Source organism: Papaver somniferum, unplaced genomic scaffold (genome assembly GCF_003573695.1).
Source record: "Papaver somniferum cultivar HN1 unplaced genomic scaffold, ASM357369v1 unplaced-scaffold_3, whole genome shotgun sequence".
In the NCBI taxonomy this organism is placed as follows: Eukaryota; Viridiplantae; Streptophyta; class Magnoliopsida; order Ranunculales; family Papaveraceae; genus Papaver; species Papaver somniferum.
Genome location: NW_020641039.1, coordinates 2434620 through 2445703, shown reverse-complemented (window position 1 = coordinate 2445703; position 11084 = coordinate 2434620). Strand labels below are relative to the sequence as shown.

The window sequence follows — 11084 nt, the reverse complement described above, 5'->3', positions numbered from 1 at the left end:
CTTTGTACCCGACTGATCTCTTGTACATGGAAATATTCCGACTCAGAAACGAAATTGATATGCAAGAACAAAGAGAGTATCAGGAGAAATTTATAGCATTGGAATAAAAGCAGAGAGAAATGAACACCAGCTTGACGGCCATCACAGTCGTGCAAGGAGGAAGTGCGACACTCATGCCGCGAATAACAAATAATGTCGAAAATATCCCAAATAATGGACAAGGAAAACAGACCAAGGAGAATACTGCGAAAGAGGTATCTTTATCAAGCAAAGATGAAGAATGGTTTCGAAGAGAATATGGGGATAGGATTCACGCGTACAATTATCCAGTGAGAAGGTATGATAATCAAGGAGGCAGTTTCAAGAATGACTGAAGAACAGGGTACAATAATAACTAAAGATTTGAGCGAAGGGCAAATTATCCACCATTCGATGATGTGAAACTTCCCATATTAAACACCCCAATAGTAAAAATCTGGGAGCGGTCGTGTTAACTGAAGAAATACCACTACCAGGGAATGTAGGGAAAGAACCTCCACGAGGGGGAAGGTGGCGAATTCTGTGCATATCATCGGTTTCATCGCCACGACCCTGCAAGCTGTAGAAACGTGTGAAGGTTTTTGCTGGAATTGATTGAGAAAGGAAGGTTGAACCAATTTCTGGAGGCAAGCGAATTACCAAGGCACCGCCACAGCAACAACCAGTCGTCATTCATCGCATTGAAATTGGACAAAATTCATGACAGATAAATTCAATCATCCACTCTACCAAAGACATCAACAACTTCCGTGATAATGTTTTAAGTCGTTTTACAAAAGGGATCGCAATGGCGAAAAGATACACCTGGTAACCAAGAGTCGTGCGCTCGAAGAATGGCAGAAACAACCAATTTCCTTCACGACAGATGACATACCAGCAGGAGTAGGACTGCACTCTGACCCATTAGTAGTCACCAAGACTATGCAACCGCACTCTAAATGGGAAGAAGGCGAAGACGAGAAGGGGCGACCATGGACGATAAAAAAAATCCTAGTGGATACCGGGAGTTCGGTTGATATATTATTCTACCACGCGTTCATAGATATGGGATATAACGACTCATACCTGATCCCTTCCACATATACAATCTACGGATTCAACAGTGTCGCGTCAAGACCAAAGGGCGAGATTACTTTGATCATTCCCGCAGGAACCTTGGAGACGGTAGTCACTTTTTGTGTAGTGGATGTAGAGTCACCATACAATTCCACCATTGGGAGGCCTTGGATTCATGGGGTAATGGGAGTCGCGTCAACTTATCACAGACGAATTTGATTCTCCATGTCATTTGGTATCGGAGAGATCTCAGGAGACCACACCAGCGCGAAGAGATGTAACGAAGTAGATGTAAAGCAGTATGGGGGAAGGAGAAGTTAAAAGAAAAACAAAGACAAAATGTGAAAGATGATAAGATCGGGAGAAAGGAATCGTATGGCAAAGTAAGGGGTCAAGAACAAAAATATAAAGGAAAATACAAAGGGCCATCCCAAATGTGGAATGAATAGCGCGAATGCAAACTTGGGAAGGTAAAAGAGGATATTGAAACATGGTGAAGTAAGAACATCTTGTAGAACTGGTCAATCGCAAAGCTTATCCCTTGGAAATGATAGAACTGAATGAAACGGCAAAGACGAACACCATCAGAAGATAGATGTCGCAATATGAGTGATGTTTATGAATACACATGCACAAATCGAGTTGCTCAAAAGGAAGAAACATTCTGTTCAACCTGAAGAAAAAGCGAGGCGAAAGCCTGCAAGACTTGGTATCAATATGGAAGACACAGTACAATGAAATCTCAGGCCACACTATCAGCAATCACTCGACCCACGACAAAAAAAAGGAGAGATCGCGGGTCCACAGCAAGAAACTAAGACTGATTCTGAGAAAACAATGATTGAAGTCGAAAGTAATGAAGCACGTCATCCAAAAGTTATCGCCTGAAAGGACGAACGCAACGGCGAAATGATGTAAAAAAAAAGCAAGGTATGTATCAACTCAAAGAAACTTTAATATGAAGCAAAGTTCTTTCTATAAGCAAGCAAGCAAAAGACGAAGCAAAAGCTACGCGACAAAGTTACAAAATTTTCTCCTAAGACCTCAATAGGGGGCATCAAGTTACTATTATAAAACCTCTAACTAGGGAGAATGGGATTACAATTTTAGCGTGTCAACTTAGTTTGCGTGGTCGTGCGACGACGTTTTAGCACGATCACGTAAGAGGCGACCATAAGCCCTAACACGCGTAATAATTGGGATATCCTGGAGAAGTCACTTATATTGGGGCGAAATAAAAGCCTATCCACTGGAGGCCACTGAGAACGAACCACTCAGCGCATAAGTTATCTGGCATGGGGTGTAGAAACATGACCAGTGGAGCAGAAGGAGATCCTGGTTTGGATACACTCGGTCCAAAGAAACCCTACTTAGGGTGTGATCTCATACCTAGATCCACATAGACAAAAGGCATGAGGTCACGACAACACTGGTCGTTGAATAACTGGATCGGAGGAGCCCAACTGAAATGGTTAGGGGTGACTTCCATGAAAGGGTGATTCAGGGGGAATATAAATGGACGTCACCCTCCATTAGGGAGCTGAATTGGTCAAAGACTGCAATGTGTAGGGGCTTTTTACTCACGGGAGTATCTAAGGCCTGGTATATTGTCGCAGAAATAACCTTAGGAGGTAAAAACTAGCACAGTTAAGGCGAGATCGATGGACAATGACTCGCAAGAGCACATGGAACTGAGATTTCGTCGCCCAATGTTGAAAACCCTACCCAAGGCGACCATAAGTCCTTTAAGTTCTCTATGTGGGGAACGCAATAAGACCTTACTTAGGAGGCAAATAAGACGTATAAAATATCGTATGAATATCAAAGGCGAAGGAACGCGAAAGAAACAGAGGCATGGAAAAGACATGTAGAGGCATGAAGGAAGCACGTTCCTCCCGAGATAAGTATTATTCAACTTAAGATGCTTATCTATTATAAAATACCTCAACAAAAACCCCTATACCATACGAAGCGCATGTTACCCAATCATAATAGTATGACACAAATGGCATACGATCCTAAAATTTAATTTTCGCTCTAGTTTATTTATCTATGTCACGTCACCACTCGCATTTCATAGACTATAGAAGGGTCTTCGCCTTCAAACTCCTATCGTAATACCACCTAGTTAACATGAACCACATTCACATAACATTGATCTTCCTTCAAAGATGGAAAGAAGAGGCAGTATGGGAATACTAAAACTTATATGCTTTCCACCTTCTCAGTCAGATGCTTAGAAACATGCTAAGATTAAATAGGATTAGGATTTCGTGTTCCATCTTGAACGAATAAATAAGAAACATTTAAAGTCAAATTTTGCCCCCCCAAGCTTGGGAGCACCCAGAACCGAAAACAAGTTAAAGATGTTTCCGAACAAAGAAAAGATAAAAATATACAAAGGGACGACATCAAGAATAGCTAAAGAAGAATCAACAGTCTCGGGCACGGAATGAGAAACTCGCGCCGAAGTATCAACACTACCAGCGGTCTGCTGGCTCAAGACATTCCCATCACCATCCTGAGGACGATCTTCTTCTCTCCTGACATCGCCAGCATCAACAGGACTAGACTCCCCAGAATGATTGCCCGGAGGAGAAGTTGCATTCAGATTTTCCTCTTCTTCATCATCACTGACAGGAACTTGAGGGTAAATTTCGCGCGAGAACCCATGCTTATCGCAAACCCAGTTAACTGCGATCTGAGACTCTTCATTCACACATCGCTGGGTCACCTTGGAGTATTTCCTATCAGCCCCCTCTACAAAATATTGATATTCTTGATCCAAATCCAAATAGGAACGCTCTAGCTCCTCCTTAGACTTCCTCAAGTCATCACGCTCCTGCGAAACTTCAGCTGCTAAGCGAGAAGATGAAGAGAATTGCCGGGAAGCAGAATCCCGTTCCCTAAGAGCCTTAGTCAGACCCTCTTGGGAAGTCGCAAGTTCTTCTTCAGCGCAACTACTTCCTCTGCGAGAAAGATGTATCGGAACAAGAAAACTTAAAAAGCAATACTGAGGAAACAATTATGGCAGCCTTCGCGACTACCTTTATTCAGCGAAACAACAACACGAAGATCATGTGAAACTACAGGGTGATGGTTAACATTTTGAAATGACTGCAGATCCTATAAAGTTTTATCTCTGCTCTGGTAGGCTTCGTCCCTTTCCTCCGAAAGTCTTGCCAACTTCGACGCCAGATCATTTGATACCTCCTTCTGACATTGAAGAGAACTCTCTAATAGATTACAATCCCTATAAATACTATAGTATGTGCCATCAAAAGAAAGATTATTATCCTTTAAACCACGATTATCATCAGACAAGGTTCGATTCTCGTCAAGAAGAGCCCTAACGAGATGACCCGATAAGGAACAATGTAGATTTGAACGAGCACGCTAACCAGAATTATCAATCCGAAGTCCCACTACTTGATCGTGTAAGCTTAGGCGAGCATTCTCCAGTTGAGAGATTTGATCTTTAAGAACGACGCATTCATCTCCGGTATCCTTCGCGGCAAACTCAAACTCATATCGTTCGGATGTACGTTTTCGGTTTAAAGCTTAAGTACGAAAGGCCTAAAATCAAGAAGGATGGTGCGAAAGAAAACATGCATGGAAACGTAAGGTCACATATAATTTCACCTTTAAGCTCTTCATTCTTCTCGCGAAGCTTAGCAACATCATTCGCTCCAGAAGACAGCTCAGACACCTGTCTCTTCAAATCATCAATGACTTGCTCAGCCTTACAGAGTTCCTCGACCTGAACCAAACGACGACGAAACTCCTACAATACGAAAGTGTCAGAACCGAGATAAATGAAGAAAAGAGTAAAAATAATAAAAAGAAAGTTAACCTCTGATTCAACAGCAGTAAGCTTATCACGCTTAGAAAGTTGAGACGACTCAGACTAAGTCTTTGGAGGCGACAAACCCAGCGCGCTGGAAATTAAAACCGACCACTGCGAAGCTTCAGCAGTTGTACTAGTCGCAACTACACCTGTGACCTACTCATCCTTCGCGACAACAGTATCAGGAGAAGAGCACACCACGGTAGAATCCTGTGGGGCACGATCAGGAGCAAGTGTAGAAAGGGGTCGAGGAGAACGGCTAGCTGACATCTCACTTTTCCCTGATGCGACAGCAGCTAGAGGAATCATTGTTAATGGACTCACAGCATGTACGAGAGCCCCGCTACGCGAACCCCTTTTCTTCTGAGGAGAACCCTCTCTACCAGGAGAAAGTTTCCGCTTACGAGAATCTTTCCTCGTAACCCTTTTCCGATCACCAGCAGGGTTTACCGGAGGCTTGGACGGAATGGGTATAAACAGTAGATCCAAGTATGGGAATACTAAAATTAGGATAAACATCAAGAACACTAGCATTAGCAGAAATACGAAAAACTCAAGCAAAAAACAAACATAGATACTTACCGAGGGGATGATTTATTGGAAGAAGGTATAGTGGATTGGCTTGACATACTGACAAATCTCGCAAATAAACAAACTTTACGGAGGTAGGTTGTTTCTAAGCAGAGAAGAAGAAGGAATAAAATGAAGAAGATGAAGATAAGACTCTCTCTCCCCAGAAGTATTTATTAAAACATGCCATAGCCGGTCAAAATGGAAATCTAGATGTGTCAATCGAAAAAAGGATAGATCATTTCACGTGGAAATAATCATACGGAAAAACCAGAAAAAATGTCAGGTAAAAGAAGAAATAAATCCACAGATGTGGAGCTGGGATTCTCGCATTATTCCACTTACAGAAGAACAACGCGAGAAGAGGCAAAATGTAGGGGCGAAATATCGCATAAAACAAATCTACAGCTTCGCTCGAATCAAAACAACCATAAGCACGAAGAAGAGAAAAATTAGGCGAAGAGTAATTACGGGATAATAATAAAGAAGCGAGTAGCAGTCACACGGTGCATACAACACGACACTCACCAAGAGAAGCACAAAGCAATGTCGCGATAGATAGGGACAGCTCTGAAAAGCCTGGCGAATAAGACAAACTGAAATAATCAGTCAACTAAGATCTTGCACGTGAACTTTGGTTGTCTTCTATTGATGTATTTGCCTATATAAGGACTCAAATGATAAAGAGAGAGGCAGGTTGAAAAAGAATACAGTCAAGTAAGAGCTAAGAAACACTTCTAGAGAAAAGAACGAAGCCATTAGAGCTCAACCTTAGCTTTACTTCCTCCATTGTTGTATACCAAATGTCTTTGTGATCATTGTAAGAACATCATACATTCAATACAAAGTGCTTGAGAAGATCATACTAGTGTCAAAGTGGTGTATAATATCATTAATGTTTGAGTTGATTTCCATGACTTAGGCTTTGTGTTAATATCATCTCAACGGGTGTACTTCTGTTATTTCCATGACTCAGGATTTGTAGTTGTCGTATCTTTGAGAAGAATCATAACTTCAAAACAGATTTAGATTTAGGTGTGAAGGTGAAAACACTAGTCTTATCTTGGGCTAGTGCTGCTGGCAGAAGAGTACACTTTGAACTTTGCCAGTTCAATCCTCAATAATTGGGACTCTATCTTCGAGTAATCTTTGTATAATTTTTCTGTTTTTCTTTGTAACTTTGCTTCACTCTACCTCTGGTAAAAAGTCTAAAAATTTACTTCTTATGGTGTTTTTTTTTTAATTTCTATCGTGGGATAAATACCGTATCACTTCTTTCCTAACCCATTTTCGGTTTCTTTTATCCCCTACTCTTAAAATAACACAAGTACACTCAACGCAATTACTCTAGAGGGGATATTTTCAGCTCACATCCGTGGAATTCAACGTGTCATGACTAAAGGCAACTGGTTTCCCATCAAATCTACCAAGTAAAGGATCCTTACGTTAGCCCTTGTTTATAATTCAAAAGAATTTATAACTTTTTGATAAAGAAGAAAAATAGCAGGGAGAGATAGCTATCAGGCAAAATTCTAGAGTTAAAAAGTTAAAAAGAACTTCTTGCTTTCTAGCCCTTTATAATTCAAGACCAACTTCCAATAAATTTGTTCAAATATTACCAAACTAATGAAAACCCTCCTAATCTAAATGGTTTGCCATTAAATCCTAAAGTGTTCTAACATGTTGTGTTAAAGTTCTAAGCAAAAACAAAGAAGTTAAGATTTCCACAGATACTCCAAATTTTAGTATGAACTACAGCTTTTTGTAAATAAAGGATCTTCCTTTTACTTTGCACAAATAATTAGTTCCAAATCTTGAAAACCGTTGTATATAATATCTTTAATCTTGTATAAGTGGATATTAAAGCCAGAACACTTCCATTCATCTGTACTATCAAATGGCGACACCTGTAATACACCGATGACAATTTTCTTAGATTTTGGTTGTCCTACGAGGCAGTGAAGCGAAGGTTGTTGGGAAGACAGTACAAAGGTATTATCAATCACCAAGTATGGAAAATATTCAGTTACACATAGATTTTGGTTGAATCAAATTATCATACTACTAGCAGAGGAAAGATTTGGTCTAGCATTTCGTGGTGCAAACAGCTTTAGTACTGCTTGACATATATGTTATATCCGTTATGATTTCGGACTTAAGATAGATATGAACTGCTTGGTTTCAAAGCACGTACCTCTTTTTCTTTTCGTTTTTATTCCCAAAACTTAGTAATTGCCAGGATATATTATATACACGTTTTCAGTCAGAATAGCAAAGAAAAACAAGAATTTTATGCTTTGGAACACAGCACTAGTTTGGCTTTAAACCATACCGGCCAAAAGTGGTGGATAAGAAGAAATCTACAAATATATTAGCTTCAGAAAATAAAGATCGCATAATATAAAGATCGCATAATATATAATTGGCGGATTAAAAGAAAGCACAGTACTAACCCAACTACAACCAGTACACAATAGAACATTAATAAATCCACCACTCGAAATGTCTTGCTTTTCAGTTCTCGTTCTCCTTTAAATAGCTCGTTCCATCCCTTCCCATTACCAATAGTCATATCACTCTTCAAGAAGAAAACACTCTTCGTATTTTCTTCTCTTTTTTCCAAAGATCAAAACTATCAGGAGTCAAAACCAAGCACAAGAATAGTAGCAAAAAGAGTATGGAACTTGGTAAAAATAGTTTTCTTCATGATAAGGAAAGGAATTTCCAAAAACAACAAATTCTTCATGGTTCATCTTCAAAACATCATGTCTAAACGTGGAAAAATTGCAAGTGAAGTTATCGAAAACATGATGTTCCATCATCAAAACGGTAACAAAGCTTCACAAGTTTCCTCCTACAAAGTCCCCAGACATTACGAATTAAGTTGTGGTAACAGCCCAGCTGTCTACATGAGCAACAACAACAGTAAACAAAAGAACCGTGGCGGTAAATTTTCTCTTTCGGAAGAAGATATGACCACGGTTAATGCTGTGCAAAAACTATTAGAAATGTTAAATAACGAAGTAATGACGGAAAATGGCGGCTCAATGATACTTTCACCTCATTTACCTGGATTCGGGTTTGGACGTCACTCCAACGGTGAGACATTTGCGAATTACGGATTCTCCATTTCCCTTAAAAGATCATGTTGCTGATGAAGAGGAGTGTCAAGTGGATGAAGATGAAGAATTCATTGAAAACTTTTATGCTCAATTAAGGTTGCAGAAAAGTAAACGTTCCCGAGAAGATTCATCAAGGTGAAATCAAGAATTGTTGGTTAGAAGTTAACGTCATTAATTTACTAGAGTAGACGAGATCCATGGAAACCTCTCAACCCTGGCTCTAATTCCACGTACACTTAAAGTAGCGGAAGCATATAAATTTTACAATTTAGAATTTAAGAGAAAGTCAGGGAACTTCTAATAACTGGTTTCCAAATCTTGTAACATGATATATCAATTATTTTTATTTTATTTTATTTCATTTTGACGACAAAGAAGTTTATTGATCGAGAAAATTAGAGGTACCCAGAATTTATATCACCCAAGTAAGTCCCAAAATTTAGAGTTGAGATTGGGTCTTGTTGTTGGGGCCGCAATAGTGGGGCTAGTTCGGCTTGTTAGGTTTGTTCAGGAGAGCGGGTCTAGCTGTGTCGTATTAAAAAGAAAAAAGTCTTATTATAAGAGCAAGTCTTATGGTGGAATCCAACTTATTCCAAGTGTGGAAAAATCATGGAATGTCAAGTCTAATGACTTCCAAGTTGGAGGTTCTGCCGTTTCGTGGAAGGGTTCGTGGAATCCATCTGAACGCCAATAAGAATATCGTTAAACGCTATTAAGAATAGCGTTTTTTTTCCGTAGATTTAGGATGAGTTGCTGAAATCTAACGGCTGAGAAAAAAACGTTATTCTTAATAGCGTTCTTTTAGCGCTATTAAGAATAACGTTTTCACTATTCCACCACTACACTTGCACTTCCATCCACGGTTCCAAATGCTGAGGTGGCGTGGAAGATGGAAGATGGAGCTCTTCCACCATCAGACTTGCTCTAATAAAAAAAAGGCCCCCTTTTGGGCGGTTTTGGTGTAGCATGGCGGAATATCTAAACTGACCCTTAAATAATTATAGCATGCGGAGGTATGAGATGTATTAATAATTAACAAGGAAGGTTATATCTGTCAAAAAGGCAACCACATGATCCGTGTTCGAACCTTACAGAATCCAATTTCGCACATTTCTTTTTTCTTCTTCGTTTCCAACTTCTCCTCTTCGTTCATTGTTTATTGTTTATCTCTGTAGAATGTAATGGAAAAATTCTGAAAGAGGCGATACTGAGAGAAATGGTGATTCGTAATCAAAGAATCTCCATCAATTTTTTCTTATTACCCTATTTATTCTCTGCCACTCGAAAAAAAACCCTAGGTTTTAAATTTTGGGTTTCTCGAAAACCAAGATGAAGTGAGAGGCATGAATATTGATTCAAAACTCAACAATGCCTCTGATTTTTTGAAGGTATTATTTTGATTATGAATCCCCCAATTTATTATATTCTTTGTATGTGAAATTAGGGTTTACGGTTTCATATAATTTTTCCCAATTTGATAAACCAATCTCATCATCAAGTCACTTCCCTGTAAAAAGATTAGGTGTTTTTGTGTGGGTTGTGTTATTTATTCAGTAATGGTCTTCTTTGATTTTGTTTTGTGTACTCCAGAAAATATTGATTTCTGCCGTTGTTTTAGTTGATGTATTCATTGAGTGTTTCTGAAATTCTGATTAACTATTTGAACTTATTGGTTGCAGAGAGAATTCAAAGTACCACAGTTATCAGATTTGGGTGTTGAGGTAACCCGTCATTTTTGTTCCTTTTGCCTTTTGCAATATGTGAAATTCCCATGAAGATTTCTTGGTTGTTTACTGAGTTTTCATGAATCGCTTCTGTTTTTACTCAGTTTGCTTGAGTTGTTTGCATTTCCATTCCTGATAAATAAGAATTTTATTGCGATCACCTTTTGCAACAGATAACCAGGTGAACCAAAGTAGAAATGAAAGCTGTTTTTTTACTTTTTCAAGTTGTGGTGCTCTTATATGAATTTTCGCTGCGTTAGTTGGTGATTTGGATTGTAGCATCCCTCACCCTCCTTAGGCCTCCTATTCGGAACAATGTTTCACATGGCGCACCATAGCAGCACAAATCGTCATTTTGCCTCCGTTCAGTGAATTTCTGAGTTTGGTTGTGGTGCCATATGTAGAGTGAATGTAAATGCTAAAGTAAGTAGGTATACCCTGTCCAGTGAATTTCTTAATTTTGCCTCCGTTCCCAACTGTCTACTTTTTGGACTCCCACACTCAAAGAATAAGGGCAAGTGGGTTATCTAAGTTGAAAAGAGCAAAATCTTCCAGAAGTTAAGAGAGATACCATTATTTTTCAGCTACCTACTTTTCTTTGGTTCACAATTGCTTACAGAGTGTTATTTTGTAGATTCAAATGAAATTTTGATGTATATGATGTGGTACCAATAAATAGTACTGATCAATTATGTGAATTGATAGTTAGAAATGTCGACCCTCTTA

At 39.2% G+C, this 11084-nt stretch overlaps 1 long non-coding RNA gene across 1 annotated transcript; it reads left to right on the top strand.

Moving 5' to 3' along the window:
- Window positions 1-9753: 9753 nt before the first annotated feature.
- Window positions 9754-11084, top strand: LOC113341534. Its single transcript, XR_003355973.1, has 3 exons — window positions 9754-10022; window positions 10314-10355; window positions 10532-11084. It is a non-coding gene; the product is annotated as an uncharacterized LOC113341534 (long non-coding RNA).